This window comes from Pelodiscus sinensis, chromosome 26 (genome assembly GCF_049634645.1).
Source record: "Pelodiscus sinensis isolate JC-2024 chromosome 26, ASM4963464v1, whole genome shotgun sequence".
Taxonomy (NCBI): Eukaryota; Metazoa; Chordata; order Testudines; family Trionychidae; genus Pelodiscus; species Pelodiscus sinensis.
In genome coordinates this window covers 14,087,226-14,110,501 of record NC_134736.1, presented here as the reverse complement: position 1 = coordinate 14,110,501, position 23,276 = coordinate 14,087,226, and positions in this window count along the sequence as shown.

Genomic DNA, 23,276 nt, shown 5'->3' with positions numbered 1-23,276 from the left:
AAAGTCTTCCTATTAATATCTACCCCTAGGAGCCAATTGCTAGATATCCTCCCCTGAATTTGCCCCAGGGCAGAGAAGAGGGAGGCAAAGATGGCTCTGAAATATTCTTTGCACTGCTGGCATAAAAAAAACAGAGAGAGTCATGCCCTCCAAAAAGCACACAAGATTGTCTTCAAAACCATGAGACTGCTTAAAAATAACAATGGGCTCTTTTTGTTTGGCCTTTGTTTTCTGTGCCTTAGGTCCTGGTTTCATGCTTTTCTCTGCAACAAACCATGCTCAAACTAGGCAAATGCAAGCTGAGATGTGCTGCCATCCACAGGATTCCAGGAGCTGGGGCTATAATAAACACCCCAAATGCCATGGGACTTGTCATGAAATCGGAAGAATTGGCAACACCACGTGTGCTTCCCGGGTTTCCCGGGGGGCCCCAGGGAACAGAGGCTAGCTGTAGCACAATGTGCTTCAGTCATGTTCCCTCACACAGGGGAGGAGCAGGGTTCATGTACATCCGCTCTACACCGTCTGAGAACTTCATCGCTGCAGGGGTGAATTCTCAGAGGACCTCTTCCCTTTTCCAGGTGCAAAGAGGCCTGAGGGTAACCGAGAATCAAGCCCTGAGTATCTAACTCTCCCAGGCTTTGAGAGTTTTCTCCCTGTCATTGGACAGAAGTGCCTAGAGAACAGAATGTTTTAAGTTGTGGGATGCTGTTGCTGTGTTCTAAATTATAGGCTAGGAACGCGAGCACCAGCCCTAAGCGTTTAGATAAAAGCAGAGGCAGCTGAAGCCATCATCTCCGGCTGGCACCAAACCAAATCCCTCGCTGAAGGTTAAAAAATAAAAAAGCCAACATTTGAAAAAGTCGACAGAAGTTAAAGCTTCTCTCTGTATTTCATGAATTTCGGCACTTTGCGGGGTTTGGCTGGCACCTGCGACGGGCGTGCCAAAGCTGTTCTTACAGAGGACAGCTGGGTGATGGGCTGTTCTTACAGCGGATTCTATTCCTGGCTCTGTCACTGGCCTGCAGGTGACCACGGGCAAGTCAAAACAGGATCAGTGCCACCAGCCGTTTGTAGACCTGTGGCTGGAAAGTGCTAGAAGAGCCAAGCATTCGTACGGGAGTATTTATTGCACAGCCCACGCTGGGAGGTGCAGAAACCCCGAGGAGAAAGCCTGTCTTTGTTAGATTTCCAGCCTCACTTCTAGATCCAGAGAACTGAGATTCAGTTCAAATAAACTCGCGAGTTTAGATGTGGGATGATTTTGAGCTTAGTCCATTGCTGATTGGGATAGGAGATGCACTTGAATGAAGCCATACACAATGACAATGCCATGACTAGCTAACCAGGGTGTTGGGTTGCCATAATACAAGTGTCCAGCATGTAAGTGAACAGCTGGCTGTATCTGTAGGACTTTTATTCTCTCTGTAGGGTGGCAAGTCCACCTGAAGATAAACAAGTGAGACAAAGGTGGGAGGAAGGGTGAAAGAGAGCATGCTGAATTTCACCTGCTTTCAGCCCCTGCTACCTGTGACGGCGCGTTGGGGATCCCCCGTCTCCTGCACCCTGAAATGGCACAAACAGACTGCACCAGCCGGTGGAATAGAGGAAGTTTATTGCCTCTCCAGGATACAGCACAGCACAGATGTAATCTGGTCACAGAGCTGGGCGAGGATGCCTCAGGCCCCCTTGAGTTGGGGGAGACTGGGCCTCTAAACTCCAGCCCCTCTCCCTAGGCTGTCTCCTCCATGCTCCCGGATACCAACTAACTAACTCTCTTCCAGCCCTGCCCCCCAGCCAGGGCAGCATTCCACCTTCCTTTGTTCCTCTCCATGGGGGGTGTCTGGCCATACTGGTTTGCATAGTGACTCATCCTGTTTTGCTGGGTCGTGGTACCCACGGCAGCCAGTGGGGGTTACCCCAGAGCCAGCAGCATAGAAACCAGCCAGGTACCCCCACTACGTCACACTACCCAAGAGCACAGACCTTCTCCAAGGCAAAGTTTGAGATGGGCCAGCTTTCAGTGTAAGAGCCTGATCCCAAATTCAGAACATGCCAGATATGGCTCAGTTTTGCAAGGGAGTTTTGTTAGTTTGAATGGCTCGAAGGGAAACTCGGAGGACACACACCCCTCGCAAATAGCAAGCAAACCCACAAGCTTCACGCAAATCAAGTCATGCAGTTGTGCAGGGGAGCCTGGGATAGGCAGGAATGGAGGGTTGGGAAAAGCAGCCGAGCGGAAGGGAGTGGCTGTGAAAGGGAAACACCGTGGCTTTGGGAAGAGATGGGCTTTCTTGCCCTCATTTGTGTGGGTCTTTTGCATGAGACAGCCTTTTTCTCCAGAGCTCCCTTTCCAATGCACAACGCATGTACTGCAGCAATGCACCAGACCTGACCCCCACTCATGTGATTTAGTAATGGGGAGCAAAAAATAAATGTTCCAAAACCCCCTACAGGACATATTAATACCCAGTGCAGGGATTCTCACTGTCGACAGCTTCTTGCTGTCTGCTCGGAAGCAGGAACACTCCTGAAACTCACTCTGGATTCCTGGCTTGCCAGACATGCCCACCTGGCACAGGGCATGATCCTCTGGGGTCAGATGGCTTGAGAGCTCAGGTGCTATCCGAGCTTAAACAGCCACACTGCTATGTGTAGGGCACCAACTCAACTGTCTACCCCTTCCCAGCTGCAGTGGAGCTGTACCCAGGGATTCCTTAAACAAAACCTCTACTATCCAGAGTGGCACCTGACTCGGTCAAGTAAACCCCATTACCCGGGTATTTACCCACTGCAATTAGCAACGGTACCTTATGGCCAGAGCAGCCCCCGGCTTGGCATCAATAATCAAGGTAGGTTTGCCCATCGCTCTTCTACAACTCAGCCCCATTACACTGCAGAGAGGACTGTTGCTTGCACATTCACAGACAACGGCAGCGGTTGTTCTTGCATCGGCTCATAAATATTTAACAGAAAGCACTTTGTAAAGAAGAATGTTATTAAGGCTGATGAAGTCTGGGGCTGCGAATGTGGCCATAGATCAGATGTTGCCAGTCTAGTATGTATAACCCTCTTAGATCAAGCCCCGTGGCAAGTCAGCTTCTTTGGGTAAAAAGATAAATAAAAAAAAAAAAACTACCAAGCCTCGGAAACCCAGAGGGACAAGCGTGAGGCATCTGAGGGATATCCTACCAATAGATCAGATCTTTGCAATCTCCTCTATGCAGCAATTCAGATATCTGGAAGGTGGGAGAAAAAGGCTAAAAACCAATAAAGCAGAATGTACGAGTACTAGATGAAAAGCAATTCTCGGCAGCAATTTTTAGCACAAACACTAGGTTTTTTTCTCTTTTCTGTAATAGCAAATTAATCTTTTTATTGCTGTTGAAGCCACACACTAATTATATTTATCCCAGTGCTTTATGCATTATTGGCATAAGCTCGGATTCTTTTTTTGGGTGGCTTTTGTGGATCTATTTGATTTCATCTGCTGCATTTCAGTTCTGGCAGTCCCAAAGTTAGAGGTGAGACAAAGTCTGCTATGAGAGCAAACTAATCATCTCCCCTCCTCCAGAAGGCTGAGAAATTGCCTCTCACTGAACAAAGGCTGCATGGAAGAGTTGGAATTAGAGTAGGGGAAAACTTAGACTTGATTTGCATTGGGAAATGCTGAGATCAAAATTTGTCCAGAATCATATTATGCCATGACTGGACAGGATAAGAGAGGTGACATTACTCACTTGTACAGCAGCAGACATGTCACGAAATAATACACAAATCCTAAAATGGCTACATAAAAAAAATAAAAGCTTGAAACAAACTTGGTATTGAAATGACCTTTTGATATTCTTTCCCTACCAACAACATATATTTTGTTTTGGAAGAAAATTAAAATATGATGCAAAATTTACCAATAACAATGCAGATCTTTCTTTTCTTTTCTTTCATGCAAAACTGTCAAAATGGATACAATTTTTTGGCCAAAAAAAGTTTTCCCCCAAATGGCATTTTCCAATGCAGGACTGTTTGGATGAAAATTTCCCCACCAGCTGTAACTGGGAATGGGTCCTGCCTCTTACTTTTAAGTGAGGTTTAGTGCTAGCCAATGCTGCTGGATGACAGCCTTGGAGGCAGATGGCCGAATTCAGTGGGGATGTGTAAGTTACATGCCAGCAAGCACTGTAGGTCTAAGAGGGCATCACCTGGTGCAATTTATGCTGAGGCACTGGGGAAAAGCCAGAAGCAGCCCCACCTCACACTGGCCTCAAATTTCCACAGTGCAGGGCCTGTTCCAAACCGCTTTGAATAGGCGTCTTTCCCGTGGACTTCAGATCCAGCCTACCGAGCCCTGCCAAGGTGCCTTGACCTTGAGCCAGAGGGACCAGCTGGAGAAGTGAGACAGTGACGATCTCCACAGCCCATTCATTCTTCTCAGCTAAGGTGCCCAGTTCCTGCTAATTGCAATCCCCGTGTCTGCATGATGGCAACCCCATCCAAGCATGAACTAGACAGAATGCCATCGGCTAATTCCACGCAGATGGGAACTAGCATTGTGCAGGGCCTGGGCGAGGGAGGTTTCACAGTGAGATGTTGGTAATGCTCAGTACCTCTTAGGATCAGCTCCTGAACCTGGATTTGAACCAGTGTCCTAGAGTGCGTCTACACAGCAGCATTGTTTTGGAATAACCGATGTTATTCCGCTTATATTCAAAAGAACTTACATTCAAAAGAGCTCCACTGGCGTTTTTTCCCCAAGAATTTCAAGCTCCTTGGTGCTAGCCCCTGTCAGGGGAAGGCGATGAATATCTTACTGCCCCTGTATAAAGCTAAGGTACGCCCACATCTTGAGTACTTCGTACCGATGTGGTCTCCTCACCTCAGAAAATATATTTTGGCCTTGGATAGGGTTCAGAAAAAGGCAACTAAAATGCTTAGGGGTTTGAAACGGGTCCCATATGAAGAGAGGCTAAAGCGACTGGGACTTTTCAGTTTAGAAAAGAGGAGACTAAGGGGTAGTATCACAGAGGTCTATAAAATCATGAGTGGTGTGGAGAGGGCGGATAAAGAAAAGTTATTTATTAGTTCCCATAACAGAAGAACTAGAGGACACCAAATGAAATTAATGGGTAGCAGGTTTAAAACTAATAAAAGAAAGTTCTTCTTCACACAGTGTGTAGTTAACCTGCGGAACTCCTTGCCAGAGGAGGCTGTGAAGGCTAGAACTATAACAGAGTTTAAAGAGAAGCTAGATAATTTCATGGAGGTTAGGTCCATAAAAGGCTATTAGCCAGGGGATAGAAATGGTGTCCCTGGCCTCTGTTTGTTAGAGGCTGGAGAAGGACGGCAGGAGACAAATCGCCTGATCATTGTCTTCAGTCCACCCTCCCTGGGGTACCTGGCGCTGGCCACTGTTGGCAGACAGGCTACTGGGCTAGATGGACCTTTGGTCTGATGCAGTATGGTCATTCTTATGTTCTTATTCCGAAGTAACAAAGAGTGCATCTACGCAGCAAGCCGTTATTTCGAAATAACGTTGAGCTGGTGGACTTCCTACCCTGGAGGTTTTTCGCCTTCCTCTGTAGCATGGGGTACAGATCACAGCTGGAGGATTCTCTGCATCTTTGGGTCTTCAAAGTATTTGAAGGCTTCAATATCTGAGATACAGGTGAGAGGATTATTCTAGGAGGGATGGGTGAGATTCTGTGGCCTGCACTGTGCAGGGGGTCAGACTAGATGATCATAATGGTCCCTTCTGACCTTAAAGTCTATGAGTCTAATTCCTGTAACCCTCATTTCACAAGGAGTAAGGGGAGCTGAAGGAAGAGCGCTCTCTCTTTGACTTCCTGCTGCGTAGACAGAGCCAAAAGTCGAATGAAGCTATTTAGACTTCCGTGGCACAATTGATGTAGTTGAAGTTGTGTTGCTTAATTCGACGTATGCCCTGCTGTGTAGACATGCCCCTAGAGATTACAAAACAATCAACCTCTCCCCTTTAATTACATCAGCCTCCACTGGGACTTGACTCACTTTTCCACCAAGAGGGTTATTTCTTTGACCTGGCTTCTACAAAGTTCTCCCTGCACGGCGGGACTGGTTTCGCTAAAGCTGCTGGTTGACCATCAGCGCAACTACACACCAAGTTGTATCTGAAAAACAAGATCTGGTCTATGAAGACACTTCAGGGTGTGACAGCAAATGAAGCAGCCTGAGCTCTCACAATGTGATTTACAATTCTTTTGAGATGGATCTGACTTTCCTACTGGTTGGAAGTACAGAGAGAGGATGGGAAGGGCCAGAGAACCTACAAGAACTTGAGTATGGAAGGGAATTGGGGTTGATAACTTGTGCTGCCTGCCAGACACATGGCTTCTGTGCTGGTCGGTTTCCAGGGCACTTTGTGACGGTTGCCCTGACCCAAACCCCATTGACGTTAATGCTAAGACTCTCTCAGCCCTCCTGAGCACAGGATCAGGTCTTTGTTCCTAGGAAAGCAATGCCAGCAGAGAAAGACATTCATTTTTCTTCTGCGCTCTGGGGCTGGAAATCCTAGAATCAGAACGCTAGAACTGGGAGGGACCTCAAGAGGTCATCGAGTCCAGCCCCCTGCCCTCACAGCAGGACCAAGCACCAGGAAGGCTAGCTCAAAGAACTGGGGCTGGGCCCTTCTCTCTCTAAGGTAGGGACTAAAAGCTCTTGCAATGTGACAACAGCTTGGTGCATCCTGTTTGAAATGAGACAGCGGACCGCAGCCCCAAAGGACGGGTATAACCCAACGCAGGGACGCTAAGGACGGAGCAGGACTCTCGCCCATCACACCATGGCAGAAAGCCCTGGAGAAAGCCAGCAGAGACCTCTCTGACCCCAGCCACTGGAGAAGAGTCTCTTAAAGGCACTAAAAGTCCCTGGAGAATTCAATCTCTATTAATGCCAAGGTGGGCCAATTCCGTCAACCCTGCGTTCATATCGTTGTGCCGGGGTGGGTGCGGAATGCACCGCTCCGGCGTCTCCAGAGCCGGCCAGTCCCGCGCTGCGCTATCGCGCTCCCACGCGCCACCTGTACGAAGGGTGCACGCCAGCTCCAGCCGTCATTGGGCGCTGCCCGCATCCCACGTCCCCACAGCCGTGCACACACCCACCGTGGAACGTGGCGAGCCGGGGGCTGGCACGCAGGCGGAGCGGGGCCAAGGGCGAGGATGTCACCCACGCCGTGAGAGCCCTGCGCTTACATTCAAAAGGGCTCCACGGGCATTTTTTCCCCGGGGGAAGAATTTCAAGCTCTTTGGTGCTAGCCCCTCTCAGGGGAAGGCGCGCCGTTGGGCCAGAGCAGCGTGGCAGAGCCCATGGTCTGAGTGTCAAAGGGGTTAAAGCACATACTGATGCAGACAGGAGCCAAGAGGGATTTGCAGAGGTACTTAGGGAGGAGAGGAGCATAACTCCTATTGAAGTCAAGGGGATTTAGGCCCTTCATCTGGATAGGCTCTGTTGAAAATCTCTCTGGGTGCCTAAATCCCTTTAAAACACTTGGCCCTGTGATCTGCTGATCCCTTATGAATGGGGGGGGGGGGGGTCAGGAGATCATCCCATTCTCTGCCTGCCTCCCACAATTTAAACTTCACAAATCCAGCCACCTTCCCTTACACTTGGCATCAGCTGTTCTACACTATGTGACCAGACAACATCTGCCACCTTCTCAGCACCGGCGCTGGCTTCTCATCTTGCTGGAGGGTGCTCGACCACCCACTCCACCCCTGCACTCCTTGTCCCAGCTGAGACAGACACTTCTTTCTCTTCTGTGCTCTGGGGCTCCTCCACCCCCGACCCACCCCCTCCCTGCCTCCTCAAATCAGCCGTGTGCAGGACTCAGGAGGCACTGGGAGCTGGTAAGCGCAGAGCAGCTGCGACTCTGTGCAAGCAGTGAATAAGTCAGTTAGGGTTTCTGAGCTCTGTCCAGAGCATAGAAACCCCGTCTCAGACTTTCAGATCGAGAGGTGCCAGGGCCATTCCTTGCGCTGGCCACCTAGCCCAGTGAGGGGTCTTCACATTCAGTTCCTGTCTTGTCCTGCTGACACCCCAAGGCTACGTCTATATTGGCAAGATTTTGCGCAAATACTCTTTAATGCAAGAGTTTTTGTGTTCGAGTATTTGAGTAAGAGCGTCTACGCTGGCATGTGCCTTTGCGCAAGAGATGTGCTTTTGCAAAAGAGCATCTGTACCAGTGTCGACGCTCTCTTGTGCAAGAAAGCTCTGATGGCCATTTTAAACATCGGGCTTTCTTGCACAAGAAATTGATGTTGCCTGTCTGCACTGGCCTCTTGTGCAAGAACAGTTGCTCAAGAGGGCTTATCCCTGAACGGGAGCATCAGAGTATTTGCGCAAGAAGCCCTGATTTCATACATTAGAACCTCAGTGCTCTTGCGCAAGTACTCGCAGCCAGTGTAGACAGGTGGCAAGATTTTGCACAAAAGCGGCCACTTTTGCGCAAAATCTTGCCAATGTAGACGTAGCCTGTGACGGCGCGTTGGGGGTCCCCCATCTCCTGCACCCCGAAATGGCACAAACAGACTGCACCAGCCGGTGGAATAGAGGAAGTTTATTGCCTCTCCAAGATACAGCACAGCACAGATGTAATCTGGTCACAGAGCTGGGCTAGGATGCCTCAGGCCCCCTTGAGATGGGGGAGACTGGGCCCCTAAACTCAAGCCCCTTTCCCTAGGCTGTCTCCTCCATGCTTCCAGCCAGCAACCCACTAACTCTCCTCTAGCCCTGCCCCCCAGCCAGGGCAGCATTCCACCTTCCTTTGTTCCTCTCCATGGGGGGTGTCTGGCCATACTGGTTTGCATAGTGACTCATCCTGTTTTGCTGGGTTGTGGTACCCACGGCAGCCAGTGGGGGTTACCCCAGAGCCAGCAGCATAGAAACCAGCCAGGTACCCCCACTACGTCACATAGCCCAACTGTTTTAATTAACAAAGGACACAGCACTGGAAGGGACGCCCTTGGCCACAGAGTCCAGTCTCCTGATCTCACAGGTAACCTCGTCATATCAGAGAATTACACAATCATAGAACTGGAAGGATCTTCGAGAGGTCAGCAAGACCAGGCCTCCGCCCTCGTGGCAGGACCAAGCATTTTCTAGACTATCCCTGACAGGCGTCTGTCTACCCTGCTCTGAAATATCTCCAGTGATGGAGATTCCACAAGCCCCCTAGGCAACTTATTCCAGTGCTGACCCACCCTGACAGTTCCTGTTCATAAACTTCTCAAGATGCACCATAAAGTCAGTTTGGCTACTTGTCCCCACTGCTCCTATTGGGCGGCTGTTCAAGATCCCCTAATTATTAGAAACATGCATCCAATTTCCAGTCTCAGTTTCTTCTTGGCCACTTGTTCTTGTTCCTTTAGCTGCAACAGCTCTTCTCTGACCCTAGGTGGAAGCCTTCGAACGTGCAGAGGGGACCTCCCTGGTCCAGTAACACCCATGGTCCAGCATGATTTTAGTGAACTGGATGACCACTTAGCATGGGGGTGACCACCTTTCCTGCAGTTCCGTAAAATTTGTTTACAGCCCCCAGTCCTGGCTCTCAGGGTTCTGGCCTGCTCTTTAGCTCTAATTCACCCCTCAATGTCTTCTAAGAGCCCAGTGAGCAGTGGCAGTGTTGGTAATGCTGCTAGACAGTATTGATCTCCTGTGGTGTAGCAAATTCTCTGGTTTGGCACCAGTCAGGTCCCGAGGGTGAAGGACTAGAGAGGTTCTGACTGTATTTATAGAGTGCAGGCACATCCCCTGTCAGCCTTTCGCTGCTTCCTAGTCTGATATGTGATTATAAGCTCTTCAGGTCTGGGACTGGATCTACCTTTTCTGTTTGGAAAGGGTCTAGCACATTTGTGCACCACTGCAATAACAAACAGCCCTATCTAGCTCTCATACTACACGTTTCAGCTGTAGATCGTGAGGCACTTTACCAAGGAGGTCAGTATCCTTATCTGAATTTTGCAAATGGGGAAACTGAGGCACAGACAAGCAAAATGACTTACGCAAAGCCATCCAACAGGCCAGGAGGACAGCCTGGAATAGAACCCACCTCTCCTGAGTCACAGTCTCATGTGCTATTGTCATGGCTTCTTCCCCACTCTGGAACGGTAAATGCAGAAGTAGGGGCCAGCAAAAGTACCCCAAAAGCTTATCTACCAGGCTTTGGTATAAAACTCCCCCCCAAAATCTTAACAACCTAGATTTTGGGAATAAAACACCGCTGCCGCCTCCTGCAAGGAGGTTTACAGGATCTGTCGAAAAAGGCTTTCTTTCTCAACAGATCCCCCTCTAGACTGCTGCGTTTTGCCGACAAAGTGCTGAGGTTATTTTTATGCAAATTAGGCACGGGATATTTAAATCCCTGCCTCATTTGCAATGGCGACCTGCCTAATCTGCATCCCTCTGCCGACAGAGGGATACAGTCTAGACATACCCAAAGTGCCCTTTTGAAAATGAGATTTAGGCTCCTAAAATAGTTAGGCACTACATTGCTGATCCCAGGAAGGCCTTGTGCCAGGCAGGCCTGAGAGACCAGTGACCACCACGGGAATACGGCCTTTGCATCAGGCCCTGTATTTCAATAAGGACACCAACGCCATAAACGTTATGTGGCCATGTCCACTCCCCAAAGCGCCTTCTTTCCTACCTGGTCTTGCAGTACAGAACTGGCCAAAGCCACGGAGCGGGGCAGGGTGAGAAACACTGGGGGAGTGAGCATTTGCCCTTGAAAGAGTGAAGACAAATCTTTCAATACAATACAATTTGGAGAGTTCTAACTGAAGAAATGACTTAATCTACCTCGGGATTGTAGCTGTTTTATAAACAAGCCTTCCAAAGGAACGGCTAAGGATTCTACTGACACAGAGAAGCCGAGGCTAAATTGACAACTTGTCTCCATTGCCCTTGAAACTCAATTTGCCGTTGCTCACCTCACTTCAAATTAGCACAGGCGCCTCGCAGTCCGATCCTGCTCTTGCGGGGTTCAGTTTGGCAAGTCCCCACCATGGTTCTGTCTACACACCAAGACAGGGCCTTGCTCCTCTGCAGAGATATACCCTCCAGGAGACTGATTTGAGGCATCAAAAATAGTCTCAGGATAAAATTCGTCAGTGTCGACACAAAGTTTATGCACCATTTAAGGCCTATTTGGAAAGCTTTGCATTTAAGTGCGTAAGTATGGTGCTCTCCCCCGGCATGCAGGAGAAGGAAAAATATATGGCTGTATAGAAAATTCACACTAGATAAGAAAAACTCTTGAATTTAGTAATTCTCTTGTTTCCTAGCAAATGTGTGAAAGTGTGTGCTGATTTCACACCAAAATATCTGCAAAATGTTCGTGGCCATTTTTATTTGAAAAGAGAACTTTTGTCAGTTGAAAAGGGACAGCTAAGAGTTTATTCTTTTTTTGAAGATTTGAAACAGACAAAATGATTTACAAAATGTCTATATTTGTCATGCCAAAATGTCCCCGTTTTTCAAGCAGTTCTAAAGACAATGTTTCTGAATTTGAAGCTTCATCTGGAAAAAAGATCTGTCTGTTTTAATTGGTAAGTTTGCTCCACTTTGAATGGTTTGATATGAAACCAGCCATTCTGTGACTTTTTTGTTGCCACGAAGAGTAAAAGTCTAAGATGCAAAAATGACTCAGAATGAAATTGTCATTTTCCTTTTCCTTGACAGGTTAATCGTTAACGGAGCATTTCTGCAGACTGGCTACTGCAGACAGCAGGCAATTGCAGTACAATAGGAATACTGCAGAACATGATACTGTTTGCATGAAAACAGCCCCGTTGTGTTAGGTGCTGTACATACGTAGTGAAGGGTAGTCCCAAGAGTTTACGATCCAAGGGACAAAAATCAATAACGAAAGAACAAGCAGCCTAGTGTGGAGATGGAGGAAAGGAGATCAAGAACAAGGCTCTCAAGCTGTTAGGCATCCAGTGACGATGGATTTCAATAGGAAACTAAATGCCAGGATCGCCGATGGCGGGGAGGGGAAGGCAAATGGAGCGGTTGCCCCGGGACCTGGTGATTCAAAAGGGGGCCAGAGTCTTGGACGCTTTAAATTGCCGCTGGAGCACCACCCCATGCAGCATGATCCAGGAGACTCTCCGACTTCCCTGGGCTTTTTTTGACTTTGCCTCTGTCAGGCTCTGTGCTTCCACCAAGCGCTTTCTCCACCCCCAATGGGGTACGCCTTCCCTCAGGGCTGGGGCCACAAGGCTTCTTCCCCTGGTTTCCACCTTTCCATTGCTAAGGTGCAGGGGGAAGGGGCAGTGCAGCATGCTCTGGGTGCAGGTGAGGGCAGGCTGCCCCTGCCCCTTCCCGGAACAAGGAGCTGGTCCTCTCCCACCTGGCTCAGAGACTCGGCAAGACCGGTCCCATCACCACCCCCCACTAAATGCCTTTGGGTCTGAGCCCAAGTGACGTGGTGACGATCATCTGGGAGTCTGTGGCAGAATCAATAATTGAATCCGCCGCACGTGGTCCTAGTCCAGGAGCCCAGGCGGGACTCTCAGGAGGGCAACGGTTTGGACACTCTGCGGTCTGACATTGCTGATGGCAGCGTCTCTCAAACAGCTCAGCCGCCAGCTCACCGGCACCTCACGGAACGTCCTGGCTTGCTCCCCGCGCGAGAGGAGACGGGACTATTTCTGCCTCCCAACACCCAGTCAGCCCCCTATGCTGGATGTCACTGACCGGCCCAGAACAGCTTCCTCCTCCCGCAATAGAGCATCCCCCAAATAATCAGGTTAGCTGGGCAAGTGGGTCCTGGTGGGGCAAGCGACATTCAACCTCACTCCGTTCCTAGGAGCGGCCGCAGCACATCTCCAGCGGCAAGGCAGCCAGCTCCGCCCGCCGTATCCTGCCACCGAGCCACCTCTTCAGATGGTGTAAGCGGGCAGAGCTTTCCTGCAATGGAGCCTGTTTGCACTGACAGGGGCTGGTCCAGAACACCCAACCCTGAAAGACGCGGGTGCAGAGTAGCAAAACACTCCAGTGCCTGACCCACAGATTGCGGCGCTAAGCCCCCCTGCAGGGACTTACACTCACTCGGCACCTACATGTTCAGAGAGGTGGCCGTGTTAGTCTGTATCTGCAAAAACAACAAGGAGTCCGGTGGCACCTTAGAGACCAATAGATTTCCGGGGGCATCTAATGAGGGGAGCTCCAGCCTGCAAAAGCTGATGCCCAGATAAGTCTGTTGGTCTTTAAAATGCCACAGGATTCCTCGCTGCGGATTGCAAACGTTCCCTAGAGACTCCTGTTCCTGCGTCTGGGCGCGCAGATGGCCACGTCCCGCCGATGCCAGTGGGCGAGCCACAAAGAGAGGTAGAAGAGACGCCCCCTCACGTGGGGGGCCCAATCCACTGGGGGTGCCCCCCTAACTCCAAACAAAATGGTTGGGGGAGGAGCAGGGAAGTCTCTCTCATAATCTTTACCCCAGCGGTCAGGGCACTCACTTGAGAGGCGGCAGAGGTTCACAGCCCTTGCCCTCAGGCCGTGGGGGGTTTTGAACAGGGATCCCCCCTCAGCCTGGGGGAGGACCCAACCACTGGGATAAAGGTCATGAGACAGGTAACCTCCCCTCCATCGCGTGTGGAGTTGACGAGGCACCTCATTCTGTCTCCCAAGAAATGGCTGAGGTGCCTGGCTACGGCAGAGGGGACCCCGCTGCAGATCGCTGGCAGAGATCGGTCCCACCCTGCAGCCTGGATTTAAGTGCTGAAAGGTGCAGGGCTGCGGACAGACCGCTGGCACGCTTAGCTGGCTCTCGGCCTACCATTCTGGCCTTGTGAATCGGATGCCAAGGGGTCTCTCTCTGCATTTACTGTGTAGGTGCTTCAGCACCTAACTCGAGCTTTGTCAGTCCCAATGATTTTCTAGAATTGCCTAAAATGCCTGTTCCCTGTAAGCTGTGCGCTTGGGCAGCCACACAGGAGAGAGACAAACCTCCCAGCTGATTAGCAGCACCCACAGCTGGCAGCATGTGTCTCTGCTGGTGGTGCACATCTGCACATGTCTCAATGCACATAACATTTATTCTGCACTTGGATAAAAAAAAGAGAGGGAACGTTGCCATCCACCCCTTTTACAAGCCTCTAATTCTTGCTGGAGTCCTGTCAACGGCCACCAATTCTGATCCTACACACACAAAAGGCTGACCTGGATGCAGCTTTATCCAGTAGGAGGAGCAGACAACAAACGTGAAAACACAGGATAGGGGGTAGGGAGTAACAGGCAACTGTCTAAGATAAAACCTCAAGTATCAGGATGGTCCCTATAAAATGAGGGTATCTGGTCAGCCTACCATGGAACGGTGCATCCACATGTATCTCCTGGCAGGGCCGGGGCGTACATAGAACAGCTGACGTGTGACATTTCCAGCAGGGCCAATTCTACAGCTGGTAGAACTCAGAGCAGCTCTTGCCGTTAATTAAGCCTGGTGAGGTTCTGGCCAGCAGCACAAAGCTGTAAATTCTGACCCCTTCTCCAACAGTGCAATGAAAGCCCAAGATACCCCCTCTCCCAATCGGAATGACCCCTCCGGTGAAAGGATGCTTCACTTAGGAGCGTGGGATTTGGAACGTAACGTTGAATGACAGTAATAAAGTGTTTCGCTTTTTAACCACTTTTCTAGCCTGTGAAGAGTGCATCTTGGTGGCAACAAGACCCTTTTGTCTTTGTAAGCTATTTTGAGGCAAAAATATCTGTAAATGACTTCCCCAAACCTCCACACTAGCTGATCACGCAGAGAAAATAGGCTTTGCAGGAATGCAGTAAATTGTTTCTGTCACACAAGGAAACATAACCAATGGAAATCGTTATGGATGAGTCATTATGAAAGGGGACCAAAAAAATTAACCTTCATCCATTTCCTTCATCTTTATGGGTGTGCGTTTGTGTGTGTGACAGAGGTACGACGGGGAAACACAGAAAAGGCACAAGGCGAGCACATTGGTGACAGGTGAGAGGGTGTGTTGTGTACAGGAGGGTTGGGTAAGTAGCAAGCATAATAGGTAGCAGGTTTAAAACAAACAAAAGGAAGTTTTTCTTCACGCAGAGCACAGTCAACCTGTGGAACTCCTCGCCAGAGGATGTTGCGAAGACCAGGGCTTGTACAGGGTTCAAAAAGAGCTAGATAAATTCATGGAGGACAGGTCCATTAATACTTATTAGCCAGAATGGGTAGAAATGGTGCCCCTGGCCTCTGTTTGTCATGGGTTGGAAATGGATGATTTGATAATGACCTGTTCCTGTTTACTCTCTCTGGGGAATCTGGCACTAGCCACTGTCAGAAGGCAGGACACTGGGCTAGATGGACCTTTGGTCTGACCCCATCTGGCCGTTCTGATGTTCTTGGGTGTATGAGTAGTCTGTCAGGGCTGCTGTGGCAACTTTTCTGCACACCCTCGCCTGGTCCCTGGCACAGGCCTGTGCAGGAGAGAGAGGCAGGGTGCAGAATGCTCTGGCCTTTCTGTCAGTTCCATGGTGGTCACTTCAACCCAGCACCTCCCCTCCCTGAACGCCAGTGGTGCACATTTGGCCCAAATCTTGCTGCTCCTGCGGTGTCTCCTGAGCTCCCTCTCGCTCCCCCCTTGTGCACAACACAGCTTTGCACACACCGATGCCAGGGCACTCCTTCACGTCCCCAGGACACTCACCTACCACCCCTTCTCCGGGCGCTGCCCACTCCCCTGCACCGAAGAGGAAGGAGACGGCCGGCACGGCTCAGAATCTGCGTCAGCGAACGTGTGTGCGGTAGGGCAGGAGAGCGTACAAGCGAGAGACGCATGGCAGTCCCTAAAGGGAAAACACATGTGGCCCACAAACTGGAGTCATTTTCCAGATCAGCAAAACAACCCTATTCCCTGCTCAGCCCATGTGCTGACTTGTGGTCAGTGCTAACTCCCCAGCCCCAGAGCTGCCCCGATTCCTGTTTCAAGCCATCACCAGCGTGTGTGTAGTTTGCTCTGCACCTGCGTGCATTTGTTACAGATGTAAAAATCTATTTCCAGAGCAGCAGATAATGATTCATCCAGCCACACCGTGCAAACAATGCTGCGGAAAAGGCTGCAGCAAAGTGTTAAATGTTCCCTAATGTGCAGTAATTGATTTCCACGTGTGCAGTAATGGATTTGGTCACATCATGCAACAATGGATTTGACATGGGCACTGACTGATATTATAAACACGGTTAAATTATTAGTATTGTGCGCAAGAATTAGCTGTTAAATAGCGTTGGCTCCTGGGATCTGCCCTGGCTGACTAGGTCTGTGTACGGAAAAGCTGATATTTACGGGGCAGGTTAAGAATCAAGGATATGATCAGCAATTTACCAGCTGACAACTACTTCAGCTGCAAGTGAAATTAGTCTGAGGTTGCATCCAAGCTGTGTTTCTTCATATAATTTAGCTCGCTCCAGGAAAGGTCCAGTGGTAAGACAGCAATGGATGCTTCAGGGGGATAATGGGGAGAGCACAGGGTAGGCCGTGGGGTAGGACGGCGTTAGGAAAACTTGTTTGTGGGTCAGAAGAGTTACAGAGGGGCCTGCAGACTGGAAAAACAGAGCAGGATTGAGATACATTGGCAGCAGTCAGGGAGGTGTCAACACAGAGCTGCAATGCCTATCTATCCTGGACCAAACTGACCTCATATTCTTCAAATTAATGGGGGGAGAGGGGAGCTAACTTTAAACATGTGACTTCTAAATAGCGAGTTAAATCTCTGGGAACTTTCTTTGCACGTTCCCTGGTGCAATGCATCTTTGATACGTCAGGTTAGCAGGGCTCTGGCAATGCACATCGCAGAAGAGCTGTGGCTGGCTGGCTGGGAATGGCACACACTGCCGACTGGAGTGTGACTGTGGGGAACAGGCCTATGGGTGCGTGAATATATGGCTCTCACACCACGACAGGGCGGGAGACACAGGAAAGGAGAGTCACTTTCCAGTTCCAACCACAAAAGCAGAAAATGCCTTGAAGATTTGGGTCCTGAGCCAGAGCCAATGAAGAGACTCTTCTCAGCGTCAGTCGACTTTGGAGAAGGCCCTACAACATGTCGTCGCAAGGAAGGGAGATTTTGCTGGGTTAGCGCCGACGATCCTGCCCTAGAGCTCATGGGAGGGATGCTAAGCACTGGGCGGCCATGCCCTCAGGCTGTGATCGCCTTACGTCTCTCTCGCCTACGAAGAGGTGGGCCTCCTCGGGCCTGGAGGGAAGGCCTCCAAAGAAGAGCTGACAGGACCAGAGCTGATGTTCTCTCTGCACCAGAGCAGGCCCATTGCCTCAGGCTGGTGCTGCCTGAGTAACGTGTGGCTGGAAGCGCTATCCTTTGGGCAAGACGTTACCCTGGCGACCAGAGGCAATCAGGAGCTCAGAGATCTCATTGTGCTTTTGCAGGCACTGGCGACTAACCACAGTACCCTGACCAAATTCCAGCCTGGAGGACAATTACTTTCTGCCTCCCTACCTTGCCGGGACAGTTCTGACCGGATACAGGACATGGCTTCCACTTTCAGACACGTATTCTGCTGTTGTTCTGCTCTCACAGCCGCCACGTTCCACTCCGGACGCGACGGCGTCGGGCCAGTGCTACGGTAGCTGAGGAGGAATATTTGTATGTGGTAGAGAGAGACGGGCTTATGACGTGCTCCAAAACCTCAGGGAGACTCCAGTGGGGTCTGGCTGTCACTAGGGTGTGGGGTGCCACTGGGCCCCGCATCCCCATCCACAGCCAGACGTGACTCTCAGCCGGCCAGGAGAACAGAAGGTTAATCAGGCGACAGGGATGCAGAGTAGAATAGACTTGTCAGCACAGAAACCACAAGCCACCAGTGCAATCCATCTTGGGGAGAGAGGGCTCCAGGGCTAAGGGCACCCAAAACCAGCCAAGATTCACCCACACTCCTAGCAGCCTGGACCAGGATCCCAAGCCAGCCTCTTCTCCTAGTCTTAGTCCTGCTTCCCAGGCAAAAGTATCACCCGGTCCCCTCCCTCCTGGGCTTAGGTTACAAAGGGCATCAGCCATGGTGCACATGGGGGAGGTTGTCACACAGAAATTCCCATCACATTTAGGTACTGGTGCAGGTCCCCAGGAAACTGAGGCACAGACACAGCGTTACTTCAGGAGAGCGGACCTCACATGTAACATCATAAAGGGAATAAAATCCCCACAATCCCCACTCCATCACCCTGCCTCCGGCCCCTCGTTAATGAAATTCTGCTGGGCAAAAGGCCCTGCCCGGAAAGTTATCACATCATGTTCTTTTCTCTCTTTCCCACACATTCAAATTCATGGGAAGCAAAGATTATGAGCTAGTCACCGAGACTCAAATTCTCTGATCACACCCAAGGGCCAGTCTCACCTGTGTCAGGGCAAGTAGGAACAGCGGCATCCTGGGTGAGACATAGGGGATTTCTGTTCCTGGCTGCCTCTTTGTACCGGGCCTCTTAGAATCACAGAATCCCAGGGCTGGCAGAGATCTCAGGAGTCATCAAATTCAGCCCCCTGCCCGAGGCAGGACCAACCCCAACTCAATCAACCCAGCCAGGGCTTTGTCAAGGTGGGACTTAAACACCTCTAGGGACGGAGATTCCACCCCCTCCCTAGGGAACCCAGCCCAGGGCTTCACCACTCTCCTAGTGAAATAGTTTGTCCTAATATCCAACCTGGACCTCTCCCACCATAACTTGAGCCCTTGTTCTGCCATCTGTCACCACTGAGAACAGCCTCTCTCCAGCTTCTTTGGAACCCCCCTGCAGGAAGTTGAAGGCTGCTATCAAATCCCCCCTCACTCTTCGCTTCTGCAGACTAAATAAGCCCCAGTCCCTCAGCCTCTCCTCATAGGTCATGTGCTCCAGCCCCCTAATTATTTTGGTTGCCCTCCGCTGGACCCTCTCCAATGCATCCACATCCTTTCTGTAATTGGAGGGCCCAGAAATGGATGCAATAGTCCAGATGTGGCCTCACCAGCACCGAATAAAGGGGCATAATCACTTCTCTGGATCTGCTGGAAATGCTCCTCCTAATCCTTAACTAGCAGCTCAACACCTGTGGCTGGGCCGGGCCAAGCCATCTGGCTGGTTGGAAAAGCAACAGGATCTCAGTCTTATGCAAACTGGAGTAGCATGTCCCATGCACAGCCACGCCATTTGCAAGTTGCTACCCACGTTATAAAAACCAGCAAGGGCAGTCAATTTCCAACATCAAGGGAAGCAAGAGCCAACGCCCAGCAGGATTTCCATCAAAGGTGGACCTCCAGCAGAGAAGGACCGTTTGCTCCTCGGGTATTTACGAGGCTAGTGCTAATGTTAAAAATCTATTTTCACTCCACCTCGGCTGTGCCATTCGCTCTCTGTGGAGGAGCGATTGCGTTCCTGTCTGTCAGGGACACTGAGGGATTGTGGTGAGAAAATTGCCTTCGGCAACGAGGGATTTAAGAGGGTGCTTTTCTTGAAAGTAGTGTTCCAATTAATTAACTCTGAGGAAGGAGCTGCTTTTTGTGCCTCTGTGTGCGTGTGTGTTTAATTTGTTTGGGGTGTGCGTGTTTGTTTTCTTGTTGAGAGAGTCTTTGCAGGACGATAAAGTAGAAGGAATGCATTCACTCAGCATGGGATTAACTGCAACTGAGGAAGGAGAAATGACGAGGCTAAGTCCTAAATCCTGACCTCAGCACACCTGGCAGTGATGGGAAATTGAAAAGCCCCCCAGACCCCATTTAGCCAGGGGATTTCACTGACCCATTCAGTAAAACAGCTTGATGCCAAAGATGCGCCATGGTTTTGTGGATGGACGTGGAAACATAACTTGGCATGTCGGGGTTTGGTTCCCAACTCGGACAATGACGTGCTGGTCAAGGCACATTACCTGTCGGCTTTGCCTTCTACCCGCTCTCTTGCCTGCTTAGACTGTGAATTCTTAGAAGCTGCAATTATTACTTAGGACTGCATCTGCAGCATCTAACACAATGGGACCACGACTTCTGTTGGACCTGCTAGGCGAGACTTCAACAGAGACTAGAGCCATCATTTTAAAAACACAATAATCTGCCTCCTCCATGAGCAGGGGTGTCTGGCAAACCTGTACCAGGTGCATCACAGCTCACAAAAGGCTGTTGGGATTCAACAAAAGCATGAAAGGACCTTTGAGCGGTGAAGGGATAAGCAGAGTTCTCTGTGTGGAGCAGATGCAAGCTCCATATTGAATAACTTTATGGGGAATTCCATGTAAACTGCTGGGGGAAAAAACTGATTAGGAGACATGTTCCCGCGAATTGTTTCCATCCATGCGTGGAATAAATTTTATGTACCTTGAGGCATGTGCAGATGTGCACCACCAGTAGAAACACATGGTGCCAGCTGTAGACGCTCTGCTAATTAGCTGGGTGGCATCGTATCTTCCCTGGGTGGCCACCTAGGCACCCAGCTTATAGGGAACACGGATTGGGAGGGAGGGTCGTTTGCAGTAAGTGAGAACACCCTGTACCTTTGTGCTGGGGCTGGGTGAGAGGGGGACAACTGGAATCTCCTAGGTCAGAGAGACTGTTGGGATGTCCTTCTCAATTCACAATGAGAGCAGCATGTACCCTGTCCCTGACAGACACGGCCCACCCGGTTGTACTGGTGCCCAGTATGTGCACGGCTTGTTTCTTTAATATACAGTTTCAATTCTGTTTGACAGGCCATGTCTGAAACCCACCGTTTTCTGGCAGGTCCTACGCTCTGCATGTGTACGCCAGGGCTGCCGCCCCCGTCCTCTTCAATTCACTGCTGGCCTTTAGAAATGTGCAATTTCCATCGGCATCTTGAGAGGCCAGGACAGCCGGCTTTGCGGACCCCCCGATATCCCTGTCAGATTCCGTGGCTGCTTTCGGGACTGGGTCTTAACTTTCCAAGCAGCGAATGGATCAGCCATATTAAGGACTGAATTTCAATCTGTGACTCACAATGACAGCTGCTCCCCGTGTGTGAAGACGGCCCACAAAACCGAGCATGGAACAGGGGAAATATTAATGGGAAGAGGGCATCAAAAATAGAGCTGGTCAATGCACGGCTTCCATTTCATGCCAAATTTCCCAGCATCGCAAAATTTCCTTCCATCCCCAGTTGGAACAAAAAGGCAAAATGTCAAAGTGTCCCATGACACCAAGGTTCCAGAAGAAATGCATTTGGGAAATATCAAAAATCACCATTCTGAAGCATTCCCTTTGGACCTTCTCATTTCTACTTATATACCCATTCTGCAGGATGATGTTAAAGTGATACGGACTTATTTCAAACTCACTGAAAGGAAATGTTCTAGAATCATAGAACCCTAGGGCTGCAAGAGACCGCAGGAGTCATTGGAGTCCAGCCCCCTGCCCAAGGCAGGACCAACCCCAACTCAGTCATCCCAGCCGGGGCTTTGTCAAGCTGAGACAAACATCTCTAGGGACGGAGATTCCACCCCCTCCCTATGGAACCCAACCCAATGCTTCCCCAATCTCCTCGGGAAACTTCAATCGCAAGCTTTGACAAAATATTTCAATTTCATCACATTTACGTTTCTCGTTTGAAATTTTTAACTAGCTCTAATCAAAAGTCCTAAGGCAGCTTTGGAAATTTTAGTCTCTGGCTCCATACCAGTGTAATTCAGAAGGTAAAGCAAAGAAGGAGTTAATGACAAAGGCCGTGTCCAGACTCAGGGGTTTTTTCGGGAAAAGTAGCCTTTTCCCGAAAAAACTTCCCCTGCGTCCAGACTCAAGCCGCGTTCTTTCGAAATTATTTCGAAAGAACACGGCTTTTCTTTCGATGGCGGTAAACCTCAATTTACGAGGAAGAACGCCTTCTTTCGAAAGTTCCTCTTTCGAAAGAAGGCGTTCTTCAATGTAAAGAGGCCGTCTTCGAAAGAGAGCATCCAGACTCGCTGGGTGCTCTCTTTCGAAAAAGCGGATTTCTCTTTCGAAAGATCCGCCTGCAGTCTAGATGCGATCTTTCGAAAGAGCCTCTTTCGAAAGAAGCCTGCAGTCTAGACATAGCCAAAGAGATGCACAGAGAATGGGGGGAAAAAAGACTTCTTGACTACATGGACACTTAAAATTAGGAAATTAAATTCATCATAATGTGGGAGTATAATTATTTTAAACATTTTTTCCCCTCAGAAAAGTACAAATACTACATTCAAACCCAACTAAAAAGAGACTTTATAAATATAATATAAGGTTGTCATCTTCAAACTCACAGCTTGCATTTGGCAAACACCATCTTCATCTAAAATTTCTTCTGGTCATGAGCAAAGTTTTTAAAAACAATAAAAGAGAGCAGGAGATTCTCTTTCAGTTCTGGCTGGAAACCCAAACAATGGAGGAGAGCGAACACTGCCAGGAAAGAATAAAGGTGACACATGAAGAAAAAGAAGAAACAAGAAACAGAGAGAGACAGAACTTCATTGGAAATGTTCATTCCAATAATACCTCCATTCACACTCGCTTCTCTTTCCCTTCAGGGTTAGTTCTTGTTTCAGTATAGATTAACACAACATCTCTTCTCTTGACTTTTGCTTGCTGAAGATTGCTACATCCATATAAATGGATTTTAAAAGCCAGGGCCAATCTATGCCAAGTTGTACACGCGGACACTAAGCGTGTGTGTGTGTCTGTGTGTGGGGGGAACGAGGGGGATCCCTGGCCCCCAGCCAGAACACCTACACTGTAATTTTATAGCCCTGAGAATCCAAGGCAGCGGATACAGGCAAGCTGCAAGGGTTTTACTGGAGCACAGAAAGACCCTGACATGATGCTCAATGCACTCCGGCCCTCATGAAGGGACAACGAGGTGTGTGATGTAAACGGCTCCCTTGAGGTAATCTGTTCTGTAGCTAAGAGGACACCACTCCCCATGACAAACTCAGCATGTAGCGGTGTGAAGAGCAGACCCATGGAGAGGTGGTTCTATGGGACACCAGCAACAAGAGCTGACCAAGATGACGAGGTGCGTTTGGTCCCAGTGGTGTGGCTCAGGTACCCTCTACAGGGACACTCCATGGTGCGCTCCCAATAACCCTCCCAGCTCCCATCATCCCACTTGTAAAGCCAAGCTGTCACTGCTTGGTATTACTTCTATTCTGGCAGCATCTCCAGGCTGGGCCAGACCCGGGCTCCGCGGCGTTTGGCATTGCACAGAGTGAAGAACTTTGGAGCAGGAATTAGCCACGCAGAGCAGACAAAGAGCTAGAGAAGGAAAAGAAGAGACAGGGACGGAGGC